Source organism: Bubalus kerabau, chromosome 21 (genome assembly GCF_029407905.1).
Source record: "Bubalus kerabau isolate K-KA32 ecotype Philippines breed swamp buffalo chromosome 21, PCC_UOA_SB_1v2, whole genome shotgun sequence".
NCBI classification, from domain to species: Eukaryota; Metazoa; Chordata; class Mammalia; order Artiodactyla; family Bovidae; genus Bubalus; species Bubalus kerabau.
In genome coordinates this window covers 21,918,109-21,931,790 of record NC_073644.1, presented here as the reverse complement: position 1 = coordinate 21,931,790, position 13,682 = coordinate 21,918,109, and positions in this window count along the sequence as shown.

Genomic DNA, 13,682 nt, shown 5'->3' with positions numbered 1-13,682 from the left:
CTTTTGGCCCACGGAAAGTAGCTATAGCAACAACAATCTTATGCTCCTGTCAACTCCTGACTAGATTTACTCAACTGCCCATATTAGCAGCATGATAAAGGGATAAGCATCTAATTTCTCTTAGTAATTATTTTTATCTCTAGTAATCTTTTATCTAGTAATTTTTATCTCTTAGTAATTATTTTATCTTTAGTGTCATGATAGTGATAAACAGAAAGTCAGGGGGAAAAACTGACCATTAAACTCACTGTCAAGAGGCAAACAACCAACAAAACCAGACTCAGAGATGACTCCCATATTGCAATGAACAGAGAGAGTTTTAAGATCACAATGATTAAGCTGTCAACATCTCCTGTTGCACAAAGGAGCAATATATATGCACAAACAGAAAACAATGTTAATTATATTCCTTAGCCTGAATCCAATACAGTCTGAAACTCAGAAGTGCATATCATCACATATAGATAGTGCGCTGGGGCAAGGTAATTCTGAATGCTCAGAATATGAAAAAAAATTCTGTTTAGTTTTTCCTCTATATTTTTTGTAACCTATATGAAAAATAACATCATGGAGGCAGCACAAGATGTAGAGGCCTCAACAGAAGATGATAGCGGCTATCACTCTGAGGGAAAAGAGTGTCCCTTCACAATAGGCATGCTGGAGGAATAAAATATACTACACTTATCACCAGTTCTATAATATTTTAAATTCTTATCTTCTTTCTCAGTCTTGCAGCTCTTTATTCTAGTAGCCTCAACAAACTACTTATGTGTTTTTTTGTAGTTGTATTCAGTGAGGAAAATAATTGAATTTTAGAATTTCTTCTGATCCAGTACTAGAACTCTAGAAAATATTTTAGCTGCCTATACATTGAATCTAAAAGTATAAAAATGTGTGTAGTGTGGCTAAATTAGGGCTCTCAGAAACATTTATAGCAGTAAACATTTATAACAGTGAATTATATAGTAAAGTTCTCAAATTAATGTTTTAAGTATTAAAAAAAGCAAAAATAAAAAAATAAGCAAAAGTAAGTGGAGGAGGTAAATATAATAATATTCAAAATTTAATGCCATAAAAGAGGGAAAGAAAATAAGAAGAGAAGAAAGAAAGGAGATAAAAGGAAATAAACCCAAAATATGGTTTTCAAAAATCAACTAAATTGGTAAATTTGTTTATAGAATAATCAGGAAAAAGGAGAGAAGACGCAAGCTACCAACACCAGCAATAAATGAAGAGTTGTTAGAGATGATGCCAATTTAAAAGGAAATATTATCATTTTTAAGCCAATGCATTTGATAATTGAAACATATTCCTAGAAATAAACAAACTACTAAGTTCAATCAAGAAGAATTTACATATACACAATGGGATATTACTCAGCCATTAAAAAGAATACATTTGAATCATTTCTAATGAGGTGGATGAAACTGGAGCCTATTATACAGAGTGAACTAAGCCAGAAAGAAAAACACTAATACACTATACTAACGCATATATATGGAATTTAGAAAGATAGTAACAGTAACCCTGTATGCGAGACAGCAAAAGAGACACAGATGTATAGAACAGTCTTTTGGACTCTGTGGAGGGGCGGAGGGGGATAATTTGGGAAAATGGCATTGAAACATGTATAATATCATATAAGAAACGAATCGCCAGTCCAGGTTCAATGCAGGATACAGGAAGCTTGGGGCTGGTGTACTGGGATGACCCAGAGGGATAGTATGGGGAGGGAGGTGGGAGAGGGGTTCAGGATGGGGAACACGTGTACACCCGTGGCAGATTCATGTTGATGTATGGCAAAACAAATACAATATTGTAAAGTAAATAGCCTCTAATTAAAATAAATAAATTTAATTAAAAAAAGAAAATTAAATGAGTTAAAATACACACACACAAAAAGAAGAATTTATATTCCTCTACCTATCTAAAAATTGAATTTATATTAAAGCAGCTAACAAAGAAAAATGTGAAGCTTATGTAGCTTTACTTAGAAATTTTAAAAAGCATTTAAGGAAAAGAGGGAATCCATTCTATACAAATTCTTCTGGAAAATTTAAAAGAAGGGATTCTCAATGTATTTTATGATGTTTGCCTTTCTCTGATGCCAAAAATACTTCAAGAAAACAAAATTTATAAGATAGTCTAAATTGTCAGTGAAATATTAATTAGTAAATAAAGTCTAGTGATATATAAAAATGATACTATATCATAATCAACTGTTTCTATTCACATGGAAATGTAATGTTAGACCAAATTTGAAAAATTTAATCAACATTATTTTTCATATCATTGGTATATACATGGAAAACACATATAAAAACAAATAGAATCATCAGTTCAGTTAGTTCAGTCACTCAGTTGTGTCCGACTCTTTGTGACCCCATGAATCGCAGCACACCAGGCCTCTCTGTCCATCACCAACTCCCAGAGTTCACTCAGACTCACATCCATCGAGTCAGTGATGCCATCCAGCCATCTCATCCTCTGTTGTCCCCTTTTCCTCCTGCCCCCAATCCCTCCCAGCATCAGAGTCTTTTCCAATGAGTCAACTCTTCACATGAGGTGGCCAAAGTACTGGAGTTTCAGCTTTAGCATCATTGCTTGCAAAGAAATCCCAGGGCTGATCTCCTTCAGAATGGACTGATTGGATCTCCTTGCAGTCCAAGGGACTCTCAAGAGTCCTCTCCAACAGCACAGTTCAAAAGCATCAATTCTTCGGTGCTCAGCCTTCTTCACAGTCCAACTCTCACATCCATACATGACCACAGGAAAAACCATAGCCTTGACTAGACGAACCTTTGTTGGCAAAGTAATGTCTCTGCTTTTGAATATTCTATCTAGGTTGGCCATAACTGTCTTTCCAAGAATCATTTCAGAGACATAAAAATACATTTTGCAAGCATAATACTTAAAATAAAACAATATCAACAAACTAGGAATTAAATGTAAGACCAGAAGCTATAAAACTCTTAGAGGAAAACATAGGGAGAACACTCTCTGATATAAATCACAGCAAGATCCTCTATGATCCACCTCCCAGAGTAATGGAAATAAAAACAAAAATAAACAAATGGGACCTAATTAAACTTAAAAGGTTTTGCACAACAAAGGAAACTATAAGCAAGGTGAAAAGGGAGCCTTGAGAATGGGAGAAAATAATAGCAAGTGAAACAACTGAGAAAGAATTATCTCCAAAGTATCCAAGCAGGTCATGCAGCTCAATTCCAGAAAAGTAGACGCCCCAATCAAAACGTGGGCCAAAGAACTAAGCAGACATTTCTCCAATGAAGACATACAGGTGGCTAACAAACACATGAAAAGATGCTCAACATCATTCATTATCAGAGAAATGCAAATCAAAACCACAGTGAGGTACCAGCTCATGCTGGTCAGGATCGCTGCCATCAAAAAGTCTACAAACAATAAATGCTGGAGAGGGTGTGGAGAAAAGGGAACTCTCTTACACTGTTGGTGGGAATGCAAACTAGTACAGCCATATGGAGAACAGTGTGGAGATTCCTTAAAAAACTGGAAATAGAACTGCCATACCACCCAGCAATCCCACTGCTGGGCATACACACTGAGGAAACCAGAACTGAAAGAGACACACGTACCCCAGTATTCATTGCAGCACTGTTTACAATAGCTAGGACATGGAAGCAACCTAGACGTCCATTGGCAGATGAATGAATAAGAAAGCTGTGATACATATACACAATGGAATATTACTCAGCTATAAAAAAGAACACATTTGAATCAGTTCTAATAAGGTGGATGAAACTGGAGCCTATTATACAGAGTGAAGTAAATCAGGGAGAAATACCAGTACAGTACATTAATGCATATATATGGAATTTAAAGATGATAATGTTGAGCCTGTATGCAAGACAACAAAAGAGACACAGATATAAAGAACAGACTTTTGGACTATGTGAGAGAAGGCAAGAGTGGGACAATTTGAGAGAATATCATTGAAACATGTATATTGACATTTGTAAAATAGATGACCAGGGCAAGTTCAATGCATGAAGCAGGGCACTCAAAGCTGGTGCTCTGGGACAACCCAGAGGGATGAGGTGGGAGGAAGGTGGGACAGGGGTTCAGGATGGGGGACACATGTGCACCCATGGCTGATTCATGTTGATGTATGGCAAAACCCACCACAGTATTGTTAAGAAATTAGCCTCCAATTCAAGAAATTAATTAATTTTAAAAAAGGTAATGTTCTCAAGGAATATCCAAAAATAACCTGTTGCTAACTTCACATTTAATGTAGAAAGACAATCTGGTTTTTTTTTTAAATGAAGAATAAGAATGTCTGCTTACAACTTTCCAATTTAAATTGTGGAGGTTCTAGTTAGTTCAATAGGCAAGATAAAGAAACAAAAGGTAATTTAATTAAAAAATAAAATGAATTTTATTTGCAGACTTTATTGTCTATAGAGATAATCTTCAAGTTTTTACAAAAAAGCTACTAGGACTAATAAGCAGGTTTAAGAAGGTTATATGTGAGAAAGTATGTGTGTCTGTGCATATATTTACAGAATTTCTCTTCTCTTTCTTGTCAGTAAACAATTAGAAATAAAATATTTAGATAGTACTACTTATAACAGGATTAAAAACATGACCTAATTAAGGATGCGCAATATTTATATGATGAAAACTATAAAACACTACAGAGGAAAACTAAGACCTGAATAACCATAAGAATAAATGTGTATATAGTTTAACAGATTGAAATGACTTACATATAAATTCTTCTAAAATTAATCTACTTGCTTAATACAACCCCAATTATAATCTCAGTAGTTTTGCTGGAAAAAAATAATAAATTTACCTTAATTAAAAAAAAGGGAAATCAGAAGAACTGAAATAAATTGGAGAATTAGCATTGTTATCATTATCCTAAAAAATAAGTGAATTTGTTTCTTTTGGGTTGTTGCCTGATATTTTTGCTGATATACCTGAAATAATATATAAACAATATTTTGGGTTGCTAAATTACATTCAACTTTGAGTTCCTATTCTTGTCATATTTTCTACATGAGAACTAGGAAATTGATCCTTGAAAGTTTAAATATAGATTTTGGAAGAGGACTGTTTGAAATAACTTATATGACATATTACCAAACCCTCAAATACCATTGAGTCCCCACTGCCAGCAGAGTCAGAAATCAGCCTCTTTTTTCCTTTCTAATATATCAGGTTCCATAACTACATTGTCTCATCAGTTATTTTGCGTGGGGTTGCCATTTCCCTTTAGATCTCCCGTCATGCTTCCAATGATTCAGACGTGTAACTAGGAACAGATCTCAGCACGACCCACGATGCCAACTGCAGCGTCAAACTTGAGAGGAGGTATCTTGATCACAAAGTAAATGCTGGTTTTGCTAATTTATTTCATTAAGCAAAAAAGTACTAGACATAGGAAGGAAGGGCATATTTACTGATATGAGTTTCCTGAGTTTCTGAGGTAATATGTCAGTTGAGAAGGGTTATACTTTAATCTTCTTAACTTTTCCCAAGAAAACTTTAACAAATAGGCAGTGGGGAAAGAGAAACCGCCAGACCCTTTGGGTGTGTGGAGGCACTTATTTTGAACTAACTGAAATCCCCAGGGACCAAGTAAACCACTGGTGTCTTTCTGTCAGGGTGGTGGAGTGATTAATAAGATGCTGATCTGAATTTATCTCATAAAGATCCTAGTCAAAAAAGCAACTGTGTGGTTATTTCACTTGTCCTTGAGATAATATTCCCATAAAGACTAAAATTAATCAAACTCTGCAAAATCTGTTTGAAGTAAAAGTTCAAAGACCATCATGCTATCCAGGAATACATATGTATTGATGAGAACTAAGCTGTAATGTATATATATTTTTCATATGGATGGATACTGGAGACAAAGTAGAAATTAGCAACTTCTATTAGATTTTACATTTTGCATTGAAGACAATTATCTTTGACATGGGAGGGTGCAATAAGAATGACCGATGCCTACATAGTTGCTGAAGGAATTTTGTAAAACATCTTGCTTTCTTATATAAACTTAAGATTGGCAACTTAGACTAATTATATTTTAGTATCTTAAATAAAGTTTCAAACAAGGTGCTCAGTGTTCTTTGAGGGACTTTGGAGAATAAAGGATATAATAGAGAATGCGCTTAGTCACTCAGTTGTGTCCAACTCTTTGTGACCCCATTGGACTGTAGCCCACCAGACTCCTTTGTCCATGGGATTTCCCAGGCAAGAACAGTGGAGTGGGTTGCCATTTCCTTCTCCAGGGGATCTTTCTTACCCAGGGATTGAACCCATGTCTCCTGAGTTTCCTGCATTGCAGGTGGATCTCTGCTCAAATGATTTTTCCAAAGGAAGAAGAGGGTAATTGCTTCAACTACTCATGAACTTTTTATCAACCTTCAGCAAGTTTTATAAAAGGATAGTAAAAAGATGACTTGAGAGTACATAGCAATAGAAAAATTCAAAACAATAGAACCCAACATGAGTTTACCAAGGAGAAAAAAAAAAAGCAAGGCATAATTTTTCTCTGCTACTGGTCTGCTATATGGAGTGAATCAGGTAGCTTTGAAATACCTGTATTTTAACAGGGCATTTGGCAAAGTCTCTTTTGTGAATAATAAAAAATGAAATAGTTACACAGCTTATTACTTAGATAAGTAATGGATTATAAAATCATAAATAAATACTGATAAGTGGATTAATGCAAATTTTGGAGAAAGTTGTTAATGGTCTGACCCAAGGTTCTACCCTGGATAATTACATGAATGGCTTATACTAAGATACAGAATATTTTTTTGCATGAAAATTTTAGATATTAGTTGAAAAAATATTTATGGCATGCATATTGACCGCACAGTATACTTGTCATAAATTTGTTTGTTGTTTTGTGTGTTGTTTAGTCACTAAGTCATGCCCGACTCTTGCAATCCCAAGGACTGTAGCCCTCCAGGCTCCTCTGTCCATGGAATTTCCCTGGCAAGAACACTTGAATGGATTGCCATTTCCTACTCCTGGGATCAAGCACACAACTCCTGTGTCTCTTGATTTTGCAGGAGGATTCTTTACTGTTGAGCCATCAAGGAAGCAGAAGTCATGATAGAATCTACCAAAAGAAGATCCACACTGGTTCTGGGAAATAATCATCCAAGAAAAACATTAGAAACAAGGATAATGTTAAACAACCTCTCTTCTAAAGTCACCAAACAATTCTGATTACCCAAATTGGAAGTTTAGAAAAGGGAAATCAGGAGTTAAGAACCCTGATTTGAAAAACTTCTGAGAAAATTAGAAATCTCTTTTATAGACTTAAATAGAACACTAGAAGATTCTGTGGACATGTGTATATGTGTAAATCTGACATGCAGACAAGGGATAAAACTATGCCATCAAAAGTCCATGTGAAAAATAGATGCTAGGAGAGGAAATGTCAAAGAGATAAGATAAAGTTCTAAAAAGGAAACATTTTACAGTTAGAACTTTCCAAGGAGGAAAAGTAGAATCTTCAGAGGTACTGAGTCATCTCACTGGAGGGGAAAAAAATTAGGATTTTCTAGTATGAGATGTGTGATTGGCAGGAATAACCTTTAGGGTTCCTGTCAAACCTGAAATTTGATGACTTTATGACTACAAAATTACCATAAAACTTCCTCTCCACTTTTTATTCATTCTGCCCTCTGTTCCCCTTGTCACTGTTTCTTTTATATTTTGTTTTCAGTAAGCCTTCTGAGAAATCCGTTTAGATTCATTTATTCTAGACATTCAAATTTAAGATTTGACCTCTCAGTCAGTGGTTACCAGACAATAGTAGCAATAAACTATTTCATTTCTAATTGGATTTCATCTTGCATTTCCCAAGATACACCCAAGGAACTTTGTTTTCATTGACTCACTCCCTTATTTAAAAATACATGTGCTTATTATGTGTCTAGGATGAAGAAAGCATTATAGGATCAGGAGAAACTTGGAGAAATAATGTCATTATTATTATTAATTCCTGCCTCCAATCCAAATATCTATTGCCAAATTATCCAGATGATTAGTTTCTGATTGTTTCCTGAACAAAATTCTACAATTTCCCCTAAATATCATTCCTAAATATAACATGATTCCTTATAAATTCATTTAAATTTGAAGCTCTATAAGCTGAAACTCCAGTGCTTTGGCCACCTCATGAGAAGAGCTGACTCATTGGAAAGGACTCTGATGCTGGGAGGGGTTGGGGGCAGGAGGAGAAGGGGATGACAGAGGATGAGATGGCTGGATGGCATCACTGACTCAATGGAAGTGAGTCTGAGTGAACTCCTGGAGTTGGTGATGGACAGGGAGGCCTGGCGTGCTGCGATTCATGGGGTTGCAAAGAGTTGGACACAACTGAGCAACTGAACTGAACTGATGTTATAGTTTATCTAATGTAATTCATGTTTTTCCAAAAAAATCAAAGTCAAGTACACAGAATCTCCAGGATCAGTCTCTCAGCAGTCTTTTTCACAGTGTTATATAAGTTCCACCTAAAAGAATTGGAATGAAGGCAGAGGAAGTGGTTTTGCCTACAGTTGTCTAGAAATGTAGACAGTAGGAGCCAAAGCACCTATAGACAACATGCATGTTTACTTCTGGCTTCAGAAACTATCCTCTAAATCAGTGGTTCCCAAAAGCCTGCCTGACAATACTTCATCAGAATCACAGGCAAGTTTAACAAAAACTCAGATTTCTGGATTCTTTTGCAAGACAGTTTGCATTAAATGTGTAGTTGGACTATGGAATCTCTATTTTTACTTTTCTGTACCTTTATTCACCATTGCTATGAAGAAGACATCCAAAGCACATTTTGGTTTCTTAACTCTTTGCTTGGATTTTGTTTTAATGGTTTAGAATTTTTAGTTTTACACTATATCTTGAGCTGCTTCAGTAATTCTTGCTGAGAACTTCTATTACGATTTTCTTTTATACTATTGATATTCAGTTTGATTTATTATACATTGCTCAATATTTATTCTTACATCGAGACTTTTGTTTTCCCTTATCTTGAGATTTTATCTTGATTTATTTTTATTTGGTCACATTTTTTTAAGCATTTCTTCATGCATGGTATCACTGGGATAATATTGTATCTGGGTCTAAAATGCTTTTATCTTGTCCAGAATTTTGGAATCTGAATTTCTTTAAAGCCCCTCTGTTGATTTTAATTTCAGCTAGATTTGAGAACCAATTCTAAATCCTCTAATGTACAGCACAGTTAAAAATCTCAGGTGCTAACCTTCACTTGAGAATAATTGCATACTTTCTTTTTTCCTTCTCATGTGGATTGCTGTTGATAGTTCACTAAATGGTGAAAGTCCAAGTCCAACGAACATCTACACTTTTCTTAGGCATGTGTTGAATGTTTCTTCGACTTGGACTGAGAATTGTCTTTGATGATGTGTTAATATTGAAGAGTGTGAATTACTTGGATTCAGAAAGTTTGTGTGGAAATGCATGGTGTAGATCTTCTCCTCTGTCTCAATGCTATAGAACAAAGAGCAACCAGAACAGACAGTAACCCAGTTATTTTATTCTCCTTCTTACTCTAATCTCCAAGGCAATATTTGTATCCATGGGTGAATTAAGAGTCAACATTTCCCACAAGTTGAACATATAGAGAGGGATTGGAAGGAATGTTCTTCCATGTTCAGAGTCAAGTTAAAAATGTTGACAGTGCATTTCGAAGAAAGCAAATGGGACTCAAATTGATCTGTTAAATGTATGAATATAAGGTTGATCCAGGGTTTGAAAGCTGGATCTATTCCCTGTTTTAATACTCACTTTTCTGATATGATCACTCACCTAGAGCCAGACATCCTAGAGTTCGAAATCAAGTGGTCCTTGGGAAGCATCAGTACGAGCAAAGCTAGTGGAGATTATGGAATTCCAGTTGAGCTATTTCATGTCCTAAAAGATGATGCTGTTAAAGTGCTGTGCTCAATATGCCAATAAATTTGGAAAACTCAGCAGTGACCACAGGACTGGAAAAGGTCAGTTTTCATTCCAATCCCAAAGAAAGGCAATGCCAAAAAATGTTCAAACTACTGCAAAATTGAACTTATCTCACGCGCTAGCAAACTAATGCTCAAAATTCTTAAATCAGGCTTCAAAAGTACGTGAAATGTGAAATTCCAGATGTTCAAGCTGGTTTTAGAAAAGGCAGACAAACCAAAGATAAAATTTCCAGCATCCATTGGATCATCAAAAAAGCAAGAGAGGTATGGAAAAATATCTACTGCTGCTTTATTGACTACACCAAAGCCTTTGACTGTGTGGATCATAACAAACTGCAGAAAATTCTGAAAGAGGTGGGAATACCAGACCACCTTTCCTGACTCCTGATAAATCTGCATTCAGGTCAAGAAGCAACAGTTAGAACTGGCCATGAAAACATTGAGAAATGGACTGTTTCCAAGTTGGGAAAGAAGTACATCAAGGCTGTATATTGTCACCCTGCTTATTTTATCTTTATGCAGACTACATCATGTGAATGCTGTCCTGGATGCAGCACAAGCTGGAATCAAGGTTGACAAGAGAAATATCAATAACCTCAGATATGCAGATGACATCACCCTTATGGCAAAAAGTGAGGAGGAACTGAAGAGCCTCTTGATGAAAGTGAAAGAGGAAAGTGAAAAAGCTGGCTTAAAACTCAACATTCAGAAAACTAAGGTCATGTCATCCAGTCCCATCACTTCACGGCAAATAGATGGATAAACAATGGAAACAGTGCGAGATTTCATTTTGTTGGTCTCCAAAATCACTGCATATGGTGACTGCAGCCATGAAATTAAAAGACGCTTGCTCCTTGGAAGAAAAGCTATGACCAACCTAGATAGCACATTGAAAAGCAGAGACATTACTTAGCCGACAAAGATCTGTCTAGTCAAAGCTATGGTTTTTCCAGTAGTCATGTATGGATGTGAGAGCTGGACTATAAAGAAAGCTGAACACTGAAGAATTGAGGCTTTTGAACTGTGGTGTTGGAGAAGACCCTTGAGAGTCCCTCGCACTGCAAAGAGATCCAACCAGTCCATCCTAAAGGAGACCAGTCCTGAGTGTTCATTGGAAGGACTGATGCTGAAGCTGAAACTCCAATACTTTGGCCACCCCATGCGAAGAGTTGACTCATTGGAAAAGACCATGATGCTTTGTCATGGGAGGGATTGGGGGCAGGAGGAGAAGGGGATGACAGAGCATGAGATGGTTAGATGGCCTCAGTGACTTGATGGACATGAGTTTGAGCAAACTCCAGGAGTTGCTGTTGGACAGGATAGCCTGGTGTGCTTCAGTCTATGCGGTCACAAAGAGCCAGACGTGACTGAGCGGCTGAACGGAACTGAACTTTCTGGTTGCATTGTTGTCTTGAATAACTCTTTTAAAAAAAAATTCTTATAGTTACATAAGCAATAATTAAACAAGGTCACCCTGAAAAGATTCTAAACCTTATGGGCATAACCAAAGTCCTCTCTACAAGGTTCTCATTTCTCTTTTATGTAACTACTGTTGCTAGTGGATGGATATCCTTCTTACCTATATGACCTTTTGGGCAGGTTACTTAGCCTCTCCAAATTTAGGTTTCCATGGGTACAATGCAAATGTTGTGCTCTGCATCTTTGTCCCAGGCTTCTGAGAGATGTGATTGAGATAACTAACTTATACAAATGTCTTGAAAAGTCAATAAAAATGTAAATGTATTGTAATATGGATTAATGTTAATAATTATAAATGTGAAGTACAGTTAAATAGACATAAACAATTGAAATTATTGTGAATTATTAAAAATTTATGAAGTCAATTTTCAGTTCTACTTTAAAATCTCCTTGAGAGTAAGGACATTACAGCAAAATTTTTTGGATCTCAGTGTCATAGGATATATATGAGTATAATTCCCATTTCCAGATCTTCGTGGTAAACATAAGATAGAAACATAACTTTTGCATAGCATGTATTAATTTGTTAAGCTGTATATTAGTCTGTTCAGACTGCCATTACAATATACTATGGACTGGATGGTTAAATAACAGAAATGTTTTCTTACATTTCGAAGGCTGGGAAGTGCAAGAACAAGGTACTGGCAAAGTAGGTTTCATTCTGACTCTTGGTTTGCAGGTGGCTGCCACTTTAGTGTGTGTCCCCATGACCTCTATTTTGTTGCTGTTGTTAAGTGCTCAGAGAAAGCATGAGAGAACTCTCTGGATGTCTCTTTTTAAAATGGCACTAATACTGTCAGATCAAGGCTCCACCTTTATGAACTCATTTAACCTTAATTACTTCTTTAGAGGGACCATCACCAAGCACAGTCACACTAGAGCTTGGGGCTTCAATATGTAAATTGTGCGAGACATAAACATTCAGTCCCTAATAGGCTGCCATTGCAAAGTACCAGAGACTGGGTGACTTAGCAGAAATTTATTTCCCCACAGTTTTTAGAGCCTGGAAGTCTCAGATCAAGGTGCCTGCATGGCTGGTTTCTTCTGAGGCCTCTGTCTTGGTTTGTAGATAACTGTCTTCTCTCAGTATCTTTGCATGGAGTCACCCTCTAAACGTGTCCATGTGGAATTTCTTTTTCTTATAAAGACACTTTTCATATGGAATTAGTCATAGGATTAAGGCTGATGTTAAAGACCTAATTTTAACCTAAGTACCTCTTTGAAGATCTTATCTCCAAATACAGTAACATTCTGAAATCCTGAGAGATAGAACTTCAACATGTGAATTTTGGGAAGGGGCACAGTTCAGCGCACATCATGTACAAAACACTCAAGATTTGAAACGTGCATTTTTATCTAGAAAAGCTTATGATTTGCTCCAGTCAACACACATTGAACTGATAAATGCTCAGGCAATAACTATTATCTAGTCATTTATAAACTAAGTTTCCAACAGTCAGTCATTTGCTGGATTGACTTATGCCCCAATACTTTAATGCAATAAAACACATTTTTAAAAAAACATATCTCCAGTTAGTCCATGAACCTATTTCATAAAATAGCATGTCTTTTAGTGTTCCTCTAACTCTTAGTATGGATAGACATTCTGGAATGAAATTTTCAAGAGTGTTCAATAATTTACGCTAATCACTAATTCCCACTACTGCCCCTCTTCTTTTAGTTTGAATAAGTGAAGATATTGTAAATTCAATCTTCTACTCTCAACAAAGAAGCTTTGCCTGCCCTTGTGCACATTGACTCAGTCAGACAGAAGTAAACCTGACTGGCAGTTTTCTAGCTTCTTTTCGTATGCAGAGCTGCCTTCCTGAGGCCAGTATTATTAAGGTTGAATTTTGACATTTCAAAGGAACACCAGAAGACTTTGACCTCTTCTTTTGGAATTTGAAAGATACTGATGACCATCTATTCACCTTATCTAGTATGATCTTCCTTTCCTCCTACTAATTAGAGAAAAAAATGATTATCTTTTAAATGAGATTCACTTCCTTTTCTAATTAACTGTCGAGAATAAACAAAAATATTCTCTTCTATTTTAGCTCTCACACATAGGTTTTCTAGCTGGAGGAGTGACTTCGCAAACAAGGTCTCTGCTACTCACCTCTTACCATCACCACCCACAATTAAAACTCATTAAGATTTTCCTCACTTCCATCTTCCAAGGACAGAAATAATACAGGCTATTACCAT